Source organism: Pristiophorus japonicus, chromosome 7, assembly GCF_044704955.1.
Source record: "Pristiophorus japonicus isolate sPriJap1 chromosome 7, sPriJap1.hap1, whole genome shotgun sequence".
In the NCBI taxonomy this organism is placed as follows: domain Eukaryota; kingdom Metazoa; phylum Chordata; class Chondrichthyes; family Pristiophoridae; genus Pristiophorus; species Pristiophorus japonicus.
Window position 1 is genome coordinate 170,749,706 of NC_091983.1, and position 12,432 is coordinate 170,762,137.

A 12,432-nucleotide genomic window follows, 5' to 3' on the forward strand; every position below is an offset into this window, starting at 1 on the left:
CTCAAGCAATAACCCAACTCGGGAGCTGCAAAACAACATTACAGACGGCTCAAGGCTCAGGTCCAACAAAAAACCTGGGACCTAAAGAACAGGTCATGGATATGCAACTCCCCGGGCAGGCCTCCTATTCCCGAGACTCTGGCACTGCAGCTCTACAGCTAGTGCGGGTTAATGGCTTATGATTTTCGTTCTTACCCTGTGAAATGCATTCCCCTAAGCTACTCATTTCTGGTAGTTTATATTGCTTGTGTGTGTGTGTGTGTGTGTGTTTCTGTGTGTGTGTGTGTGTGTGTGTGTGTGTGTGCTTGTGTGTGTGTCTCTGTGTGTGTGTGTTTCTGTGTGTGTGTGTGTGTGCGTTTCTGTGTGTGTGTGTGTTTCTGTGTGTGTGTGTGTGTTTCTGTGTGCGTTTCTGTGTGTGTGTGCGTTTCTGTGTGTGTGTGTGTGTTTCTGTGTGTGTGTGTGTGTGTGTTTCTGTGTGTGTGTGTGTGTTTCTGTGTGTGTGTGTGTGTTTCTGTGTGTGTGTGTGTGTGGGTTTCTGTGTGTGTGTGTGTGTTTCTGTGTGTGTGTGTGTGTGTGTGTATGTGTGTCTGTGTGTGTGTGTGTGCGTTTCTGTGTGTGTGTGTGTGTGTATGTGTGTGTGTGTGTGTTTCTGTGTGTTTCTGTGTGTATGTGTGTGTGTGTGTTTGTGTTTGTGCGGCGGCCCTGCCCGGAAATCGGAGCAGTCCCGGCCTGCAAGACCATCAGCAGGCCGGGGCCACTAGAGGGAGCAGAGTGTGGTGGCATACCACTGCAGGGAGCAGCACGTGCTGCTGCAGGAGGATGATGGCTACGAAGCCAGGTCAATGTTTGCAGTACGGGCAGGCATAGCAGGAGGGGCAAAGGAGCGGCAAGAGTCTGTAGAGGGAAGTGACTGGGGCCCAGGAGAGCGTGAATCTGGGGCCCAGAAGAGGCAAGGGCCCAGGGGCAGCATGGGCCAGCCCACACTGCGATATGTGAGCGCACAGGATCCGTGCAGCAGAGCTGGTCTCCAGTTAATCTTGGTTAACCCTTGTCACTGGACCAAGACCTAGCTCTGTCAAGCCCGCGTGGTGGCTGGTGTGCAACGGTCACCACTACGCACAGGCATCCTTCACCCTTCACGATGTAGTTCGGAATCTGGAATATTAGGTCCTTCATTGAAACACCTGTGAACTCATCCCTTTTTGGCGTGGAAGCAAGTCATCCTTGATTTGAGGGACTGCCTATGATGATGATGATATTGCATTTAAAATTGGTGCAAATGTTATTGCTAATGTAGATTGCGGCAACATCTTTCAAACATCTTAAGCCATTTACAGAGTAATTATCGATTGCACTGCTTCCAGGGTCTATGCTCAAAGATATAATTCAAATGATTACTTGGTCACTCCACCAGGAAATACCAAGACTGCTCCATGATGACATGCAAGCCGTGATCCTGACCAATGGATTCAACACAGACCCAATACACTTGTGGACCGGAGTCAAGCAGGGCTGTGTCATCGCACCAACACTCTTCTCGATCTTCCTTGCTGCAATGTTCCATCTCACCCTCAATAAGCTCCCTGCTGGTGTGGAGCTAAACTATAAAACAAACGGGAAACTCTTCAACCTCTGTCATCTCCAGTCCAGATCCAAGGTCATCTCATCCTCTGTCATTGAATTACAGTATGCAGACGACACTTGTGTTTGCATACACTCGGAGGTCGAACTCCAAACCATCGTCAACACCTTCATCGAAGCATCCGAGAGTATGGGCCTTACATTAAACATCCGTAAGACAAAGGTTCTCTATCAACCTGCCCCCGCCACACAGCACTGCTCCCCAATTATCAAGATCTATGTCGAGGCCTTGGACAACGTGGACCACTTTCCATAACTTGGGAGCCTACTGTCAACAAGGACAGATGTTAATGACGAAGTCCAACACTGCCTTCAGTGTGCCAGTGCAGCCTTCGGAAGAGAATGTTTGAAGACCAGGACCTCAAACCCGGCACCAAGCTCATGGTCTACAGAGCAGTACTGATACCCACCCTCTTGCTTCAGAGACATGGACTATGTACAGCAGGCACCTCAAAACACTGGAGAAGTACCACCAAAAGGCGGAAAGAGCTTACAGCATAGTAGAAAAAGAAGCTTTGGCTTGCGTGTATGGGGTCAAAAAGATGCATCATTATGTGTTTGGTCTTCGTTTTGAACTCAAAACGGATCATAAACCACTCATTTCATTGTTTTCGGAAAACAAAAGGGTTAATACCAATGCATCGTCCCATATCCAGAGGTGGGCATTGACATTGTTTGCATGTGATTATATTATTCGTCATAGACCTGGCACTGAGAATTGTGCCGATGCATTGAGTCATCTGCCGTTGCCCACACCTGAGGTGGAGACGCTTCAACCTGCAGATCTACTGTTAGTGATGGATGCTTTTGAGTGTGAAGGAACTCCTGTCACTGCTCAACAAGTTAGGATCTGGACCAGCCATGACTCTATTTTATCGATTGTGCAACATTGTGTCCTCAGTAGTGATTGGTCTGCAACACCTATGGAGATGTGTGATAAGACCAAACCTTACAACCGTCGCAAAGATGAACTGTCCGTTCAGTCAGATTGTTTACTGTGGGGTAATCGTGTTATGCCTAAGAAAGGTAGAGAAAAATTTGTATGTGAACTACATACCACTCATCCTGGTATTGTCATGATGAAAGCTATTGCTAGGGCTCATGTATAGTGGCCTGGAATCGACTCTGATCTGGAATCATGTGTGCATCAGTGCAACACTTGCATGCAGCGGAATCGCCGCTGAGTCTTTGGTCGTGGCCATCTAAACCATGGTCAAGGATCCACATCGATTTTGTGGGCCCTTTCCTGGGAAAGATGTTTTTTGTTGTGGTGGCTGCATATTCAAAGTGGATAGAGTGTATTATTATGTCATCCAGTACATCTACAGCTACTATTGAGAGCCTTGGTATCATGTTTGCTACTCATGGTTTGCCTGACATTGTTGTGAGCGACAACGGATCTTACTTCACAAGTCTGGAGTTTCAAGCGTTCATGAAACTCAATGGTATTAAACATGTGAGGTCAGCCCTATTCAAACCTGCTTATAAAGGTCAAGCAGAGCATGCTGTTCAAACGATCAAGCAGAGTATGAAACGTGTAACTCAGGGTTCATTGCAGACTAGCTTGTCCTGTATACTGCTCAGTTACAGGACCAGACCCCAATGCTTACTGGGGTCTCCCCTGCTGAACTACTGATGAAGAGAAGTGTCAAGACCAAGCTCTCTCTTGTTCATCCCGATGTGAATGATCATGTTGAAAACAGACGTCAAAGTCAGCAAGGGTATCATGATCGTGCTGCTGTGTCACGTGACATCTCTGTCAATGATCCGGTTTATGTACTGAACTATGGTCAAGGTCCAAAGTGGATCGCCGATACTGTTACAGTCAAGGAGGGTAACAGAGTGTTTATTGTCGTGCTCAAGAATGGGAAAACATGCAGGAAACATGTTGATCAGATAAAACTGCGGCACACGGATGAACTGGAACTGCTTGAGGAAGATGCAGTCAGTGACCAACCAACCAATGTTCATTCATCAGAGGACTTTGCTGTCATTATTGAAACTGGACCTCCAGTCCCTGATGTGGTCATTACCACTTCCATCAGATCGGTTACTCAGCCTTCAGTCACAACTGACTCAGAACGCTCGCCTAGAACTGAAGTTGAACTGAGACGATCAACTCGTGAGTGGAAAGTCCCAGACCGTCTTAATTTGTAAAAAGACTGATATTAAGATCTTAAAAGGGGATGTTGTTATGTATTTATGCTTGGGGTCACCAGACACCAGGGGGTGCCACTGTCGGAGGTCATCGGGCTGTACGTGCGTGTGCGTGGTCACTGGTATATAAGCACGGGTACCATGTCACACGGGTTACTTTGGGCGTGAATAATTGGATCAGGCTTACACCTGAGGCAGCTTGCAGTAACAAGTCTTGTGAGTCATTACATTCATTACACCTACCTAGCCCTTCGCGCGTCGGATACCGTTTTTAGCCTTCCTGTGTTAAGCAATGTACTAAGGTACGCTGGGTATGCATGCCGACATTACTATGCCACTGGCTTATGCCTGTCCCCATGTAATGATCTTTACTGTGGTGGGTATAGATGTGGAAGGGCCTATTCTGGTCGGGTAATCCCAGAGCTGGAGCACTTGTGAGAGCTTGTTTTAACCTTACAACCACAATTTCCTGATCTCGGCATTTCTGCAGTAGTTGAATAGCCCTAGTACCTGCCTGACCCCTTTTCACAGTTCCTGGCCTGGGCATTGATTGAATTGCTCCCTTTCTGTCCTTAGGCATCTGTCTCTTCCCTTGTGATATTAATAATCCTAGATATGTTACTTCGCTGCTCCTCACCTGCACCTTCCTAGGATTTATTTTTAATACTCTGTATAGCTCCTAGCACTGTAGTTAAAGCTAGTACGTGTTGTTATTCTGTGCTGGAGGCAATAAGGATATCATCCACATACTGCAAAAGAGTGCTCCCTTCTCTGACTGTTGTGGGCCTCGCTTTCCTAAGCCTCCTCCCTTATTGCAGCTAAAACATATTAGGCGAGCTGCGCAGGGGTGTGTCTCCTCCCCCTTCGTCTCTGCTGCTATTTTTGCTAACTTCTCCCTTTGTTCTGACTTTAACTCCTCTACGTGTTCTGCCCACTTCAAAGTTTCATCGTAATTGTTCCCCACTTTAAATCCCAACTTAATTATCTTTTGATGTGCTTCTTGTAGTCCGTCTTTAAACATTTTCAAGAATGCTGCATCATTTTTTTTATTTCAAAATATACTTTATTCATAAAAAAATCTGTACAGTACATTCAAAGGCATTTCAATACCTTTAGCTGCAGTCAGCAATCCCATACACTATTATTTGGGTGCTGACGGCAGTTCCGTTCGTTACATTTCCTTGTTTTCCAATATGGGATACATTGTAGTACATTCAAACAAATTACATTTCATGTGTCGCTATACAGTACACGGAATGGGTGACGGTACATTTACATTTTTCTTTTCAACATGCATTTCGCAACAGACCTTGCATTGTTTTTGTCGGGGCCATCAGCCCCAGAGTGATCTTTGTATTCAATCCACTTTTGTACCCCGTACTCCCCTACCCTTTCACCTGCCTTTTGAGTCACATTCAGTATTCTACTCCAATTGTGAATGTCTGCTAAGGTTAGATTATGGGCGTCTAGTATTTCTTCCACCCTTGCTTTCGGGGTTAGTAACTCATTCAATAGAATTTGTCTCTCCTGTGGGCTGAGGAGTAGCTCCTGTATGGTAATGTGGGTTGCTCTATTGGTGGGAATTGTGGTAGTGCGTATCGGCGCCGCTGATAGGTAGCCATTATCATGTGCCGGGGGCCACTCTACTCAGCACTCGTTATCCCAGTCTGGTTTACTGTTAGGTTGGGTTTATGGACTACACTTACCCACCGTGGGGTGCACCGGCTCTATTGCCATAGATGATGGAGCTATGGCTGCGCACTACACTATCCGTTTGGTCCCATCTTTATTTCTTCAAGCCTTTTTATCTTAGCTTCTAACTCTTGAATTTGTTTTGTTTGAGTAGCTATTTGTCCTCTGTAACAGGCGAGTATTATTACATAGGCTTTCTTCGTTTTATTTTTATTTTGACTATCCCACCATTTCCTCTGTCTGTCAGGTGAGTCTTCTGGCTGCTATCTTTGCTTTTTCATTTCTTTTATTAAGAAATCCAGATTAATAATGTCCATTATAAAACAGCTGTCAATGGAAAGGGTTAACTCCTTTACAGGTTTGTAAGAAGGCCTGACGTCATTACGTGCCTTCGCGTAATCATCCAAATTTTTTTTTCCCCCAAGTCTTTGCGCCTTCAAAACTTGCTTAGAAATTAGGAATCCGTTAAAACAGCAGAAATCATTAGTAAAGCTATCATAATTAGCTTTAAATAAAACCTTCTCATCGGGAAAGAGCATTTTAGATTAAACACCAATTTTTCTAAACTTCCAATTCAAATACTTGCCAAAGATTTTTTTTAATTGATTTAAAACGAGACCACACATTGTTAGTAGCTTTTTTGTTTACTGAAATCCAATTTTAAAAAAGTACTGACAACTGTGGCTTATCTCTTAGCTCTGTAAATCACAGTCAAAACAACCAGGAAAACTGGCACACTTTTTACATGTTCACACAAGCTATGTACATTCCAGCATTTCGTTTTTTTTAAGGTCCCGTTCACTGAGCAAATCTTGTGTTTTATTTCTCTCGGCACAAAATCTAAACTTCTGTGCTGGGTCCATCTTTTTTAAGAATTTTCCAATTCCCAGTTTTTCCTTCCTTTGCTGAGTTCGCATAGCTTAGATCTTTTTCCCCTTTTGAATCGAACTTAATAATATTTTGATGGCCTTCCTCCAGTCCATAGTTAAACATCTTTGTTTCTCTTTCTCAGCACAAAGCTGCAGCTTCTGTGTCGGGTTTAACTCTTAAGTTTTTATTATTTTCACATAAAGGCAGACATTCACACCAAATACAGCTTGTTTAAATCTCCTTTCTTCAAATTAGTTTTTGTATAAGATAAGCACAAACACTTTTTTTCCAAATTATATGTTCAATTTGTTTCCTTTTTAGCAGCTGTAGCTTCAAGGTTGCGTCTTTATCTTTTGATAAAAACAAGCTGTCCTTTGTGACTTCAATGTTTTTTCCAGCATTTTTCTTTTTTTGTCTTTTCCCTGTTAGCACTTCTACCTGGGACCCTTTTGGTCCATATCTCAGAGACCCCCCATGGTCTGCATTTTATCCCATTGGCCAGTTTCCTAAACATCCTGGGGTCCCAGCCGTCTTTTTAGGTTGTATTCCTTCTTTTTCAGGCAATACACCTATCCCCAACCTTGGTTTTTGTCCTTCCATGGTTCGCTATAACTTGTTCTACAGATTACGCCTTCTAATTCTTTATACAGATTACCTCCTTCGCCGTCAATGCTACAGCTACAGGTGGTACAAAATCACAGCCATTCAGCTGCCACATCATCCAGGTCAGAGGGTCTGCACCCTGCTCGCAGCGCCAAATGTAGGGGTAAAAAGGAGGCTTCCCTCTCTCGTGGCGGACTACCTGATATAGGTAGTTGACACCTCGCCTGTCTGTTGGGGTAAAAGGAAGGCTTCTCTTCCTCGGGGTGGATTAACTGATATAGTTAATCGACATCTCACCCAGCTCCCATTGTATAACGACCACGGAAGTAAATCTCAGGTTTACCAGCTTTATTTCGAGCAATGCACGGGAAGGTTCAGTCGTGGAACCTCCGAAATACAAGAGGTATTGAGCACAATTTATACAGGCTTTGGAGAGGAGCTACCCTCCTACAAAATCATCAATAGGTCTATTGCTATCAGCGGAGTTACATTGATTTATCGACTCTTATCAGACTGGCTCTGAGTGGTGTATGCAACTGTCCATCTCCCATCATTGTGTTGTTCTGTTATTTGACCTATACCCCAGTCTGCACATCACCTGGAGTAACTGTACCAAAATACTGGCTTCCTTATCTCTTCCTCAGAGACTGCTCATCAAAAACTGCTGACTTTGGCTGTTTAAGTGTTACTAAGGTTAAGGATACAGTTTAATGTGCTATACCTATATAAGCAAGTGTTACATACATAGACAATTTCTCAGACCTTCCTAATACTGATTAGTTCACTTCCTTCAGCATAATTCTGACCACCTATTTGAAACTCTTACAATTTATCCCTTACTGTAGCAAGTCTATGGGCTGTCAGGTCGTCATTCTGAGTATGTCAGGGAGAGAGTTCAGTCTTAAGAGAGAGGAAGATGGCCAGGCATCCTGTGGGATGCTTCCTCCAGCCTTGTTATCTGCCATGCTTCATGCCCTCCCTTTGCAAGCTCTTATGCCAATGACATCCTCCTCCATTGGCATGGGAGCTTGCATTGCTGATCACCTTCCTCCTGTTTTGGTCATCTCCCTCTTGTAGTGCTCTATCAAGGCGAATGTCTCCAGGGTAGATTTTAACTTTCACCACTGGATTGACCACCTGTTTTACAACCTGGACAGTTTTCCTTTCCATCGGGCAGGGTGTACGACAGGCAGTTATTCCACTATGCCAAGTTTACTGCCCGGCTGTGAAAGCTAAAAACTATCCCTCTGTTAGCTTACCATGACCCAACTCCCTAATAGTAAAGGCACACACCAATGTGAGCTCACAACTCTATCTGATCATGCCATGTTTACAGTGATATTACCCCTCGACTAACAAGTTGCTGAGTGCAAAGGTAGAGCAATACTTTGAGAAAGCTCAAGAAGCTGAAAGGATTTCTGATAAGCTTTGCCCTGCCTTCACCAACCTTCTGCTGCCTGCTTGCTTCAACCTCTCCTTTTCCTACTGCCTCTCCTGTACCTCTACCCAGAATTGAGAGAGATTTATCTTCCTGCGGACACAGGGGCTCCGTTTTCTATGGGGAATGGCGGTGAGGGGAGGGGTTGTAGTGGCTGGGAAACGCAGAAATGCGGGTAACAGGGAGGTCCTGCTAAATGTAACCGCAGGACCTCATTTGAAATGTTTTTCTCCGTTTTCCCGGCCGGCAGCCAGCCAGATTGCGAGGCAGCCAAGCTGTCGGTCGGGAAGGCCAGCAGGGGTAGCCTGTAACCGGGGAGTGCAGAGGAGTGAGGGAGGGATAGATCAGAAATCGGTGTGGGGGGAGGTCAGAGATCGGGAAGAGATCGTGGAGGACAGAGGAGATCAGGGTGAGGTTGGAGGATGGGGGGTGGGGGGTGGGGGAGAGATCGGAGGTCGGGAAGAGATCGTGCAGGAGTGCTCCTGCTCCTCCTGTCCCACAAGTAGTGCTGGAAAGGCACTTAACAACTGGACCTGGCCATTCTCACCTCCCTCCAGCTGATGGGATTCCTGAACTCCAGGAAACCCAGCCCGTAGCAGTTAAATGTAAAGGTTGGGTAAAATTTGAGGCATGGAGCCTCATTATCATATTTAAATGACTGACATGTCATTCAAAAGCAGGTTAGTTGCCCGCCGCTGTTAAAACCAGAAGTGGGCGGTGTGATATTTTAAGACACAGCTACACAAGCACACACACTCATAAGATGGCTCCTAACAGAACTGTGATCACATGACCTTGCCACATGACCTTTTATTATTGCATCAGTAATGTTACTACCTCAGTAGTCCACTAGGTAGAGCTCTATTACATTTCTCCCTACTTATTGAAGAAGTTAATCGCAACAAAATAATCATTATACATAACGTGCATGATATACACAACAAAGAATATGAACTTCGTTTTCCATAATTACAAATAAAACTTAACCACTGGTTTTCTGTTTTGAAGAGGATATCTTCTTTCTTGAACAGATCTTTCCAAACTTGTTGTCGAACTTAGACTCATTCCAGGCTGAGCCTGAGGAGAATTTTTCTCCAAGGGCTGACCTTGATCTACATTTGGACTCTCTACAACTTCAGACTCTTTGTCTGCCTGACTTTAAATTCAGATTTAAATTCTGATTTTCTCTTGGACTTTCTCTTGGACTTATTTCTAATACATCTAATGTAGGATTTGCTACTGGTACTTTACTCATAACAAGACTGTCTGACTTAAATTGAATCATTAAAACTTTCAACTCCTTCCATATCTGTAGGTAAAATATGATTAATGTGAACAACTCTAACCTTTCCATGATCAAATACCATGATCAAATATGTGTGAGGGCCACATATCTTCACTACCTGGTAACCACTTTAACCATTTATGGTGATGGTTCTTCACTCTAATCTTCTGACTCAATTTCACACTTCTCTCTCTTACTCTACCTCCATCATGACTCTATTTCTACCTTGATTGTTTCTCTTCTACTGACTGTGCCAAGTTTGGTTTTAACAACGAGAATCTGGTTCATGGCTGTCTTTTGAGAAACAACTCTGCTGTGGTTCTACCAGCAGTCGTATGAGGAGTATTCCAATAAGTAATCAGAAAATTTGCCAGTTTGTGATCCAATGACAACTGCCTTTTCTTGGATTTCGATCTAACATTTGCTTGATGAGGGCATGTTTTACAATTTGTACTGTGCACTCTGATGCACCATTTGAAGCAAGGTGGTATGGTGGAACTTTGGTACGTTTCACACAGTTTCTGCTCATGAACTGTGCAAATTTTTCTGAACAAAATTGCAGCCCATTATCAGACACAATTTCTTCTGGGAGGCCATATCAAGAAAACAATCTTTGCAAATTGTCTAGTGTTTTACTTGTTATTTTCCACATCTACCCACTTTGAATGATTATTGATCACTATGAGCAATTGCTGTCCTTTTAGCTCAGCAAAATTTACATGTAACCTTGCCATACCCTGGGAGGCCATATTCATGGCTGTAATGATAGGGATGGTGGTTTCTTGCTCACAGATTGACATATTGTACACTGACTGACGATGTACTCTATCTCTTTATCTAAACCTGGCCACCATAAGTAACTGCATGCAAACTCTTGGTCAAGCACATTCCCAGATGATGATCATGAAGATCTCCTAACAATTTGGACCTGAACTTATTTGGGATAATCACTCTTGCTCCCCATATGATACAATCTTTATCCACTGACAATTCATTCCTATGAACAAAGTATGGATGAATATCTTCCTTTGGTACCTGGTTTGGCCATCCATTTGCTATGCAATCATACACCTTTGATATAACTGGGTCAAGTTTGGTTGCTCTACCAATCTCTTCAGCTGTGACTGGCAGTTCATCAAAGGATGAAAAATAGAACAATTCTTCCCTATTGAGTGTAACTTGTGATGGGGTGGCAACCTGGACATAGCATCCGCATTTCTGTGATCAGCTGATCAGCTGTACTCAATGTTATACATATATACTGACAAAATCAAAGCCCATTTCTGCATTCGGGCTGCAGCTAAGGTTGGAACTGGGGACTTTGGATGGAGGATTGCTATCAGGGGCTTATGGTCAGTAACTATGGGAAACCCATGAACAAACAAGTATTTGTGAAACTTCTTGACCCCAAAATCAATGCCAAAGCTTCCATTTCGATCTGCGCATAATTATGCTCACTGACACTGAGAGTGTGTGAAGCAAAAGCAATCTAGTACATGAGAGATCACTGTCCCATATGGAGAGACATCGCATGCTAGATTGATCTCCTTAGATACGACATAGTGAACTAACATGGCTCTACTAACTGGCTTTTATACTTTTTGAATGCTGTGTTGCTTTCTTCTGACCACTTCTAATGGACCTGTTTTTTCAACAGCTCATTCAGTGGATCTATCACTTTAGCCAAATTTGTGAGGAACTTCCTGTAATAATTCAAAAGACCCAAAAATGATCGAAGTTCAGTGACATTCTTGGGAGTGGGTGCATTTCAGATTGCATCCAGCTTTCCCTTGGTTGGATCTAAACCATCTTTGTCTGCTCTGTGCCCTAAGTACTCCACTGAGTTTTGAAATAACTTACACTTGTGAGTAGTCACTCGTATCTGTGCTTCTCTAGCGGTTTGAGCACTTCATTCAACACGTTATTATGGATTTTCCTGTTTGGTGCTGAAATGAGTCTGTCATCTAAATGACCCACTACCCCTTCAATCCCTTGCACAATCTGGTTCATAACCCCTTTGGAATATAGCGGGGGGCGGGGGGGGGGGGGAAGACAGCCCAAATGACAGCCTATCAAACTGATCTAGGTCTAGATGAGTATTCATACTCAAAGATGACTTGGACTCTTTATCTAACTCAAGCTTTAGGTAGGTGTTTGTTAGATCTAACTTTGAAAAGATCTGGCCACCTGTCAGAGATGTGAATAAATCTTCCACATTTGGCAACATATTGAGTAGATTACCCTCTAGTACATGGTTTATGGTTACTTTATAATCACCACACAACCTTACCTTACCATCTGACTTAGGTACAACAACGATGGGTGTAGCCCAATTACTTAGATAATGTAATACTCTAATACTTAAAGATAATGTTCTCAGTTTCTAGACATTTGAGTTCTTGCTTAACTTTTTCCTTGAGTGCATATGGTACGGGATGTGGCTTGCAATAATATGGTCTAGCGTCCTTCTGCACTCTGACACTCACCTTGAAGCCTTGGATCGGACTGCCTGTTTTGCGGAACACCTCCGATATTGCTTGATGATGTCATCTTTCAATGCAAATTTCATTTTCACGCAAAAAATCTCATTCCAATCCAGCTTCAGTGATCCCAACCAATTTTTACCTGTCAATGCAGGCTTGTCTCCTGCCAGTACTATGAAAGGCTGGCTCTGAAACTGATCCTTGTATTTCACCGGTATGATGATACTTCCTACAACAGGGATTTGCTCTCCTGAGTAGCCTCG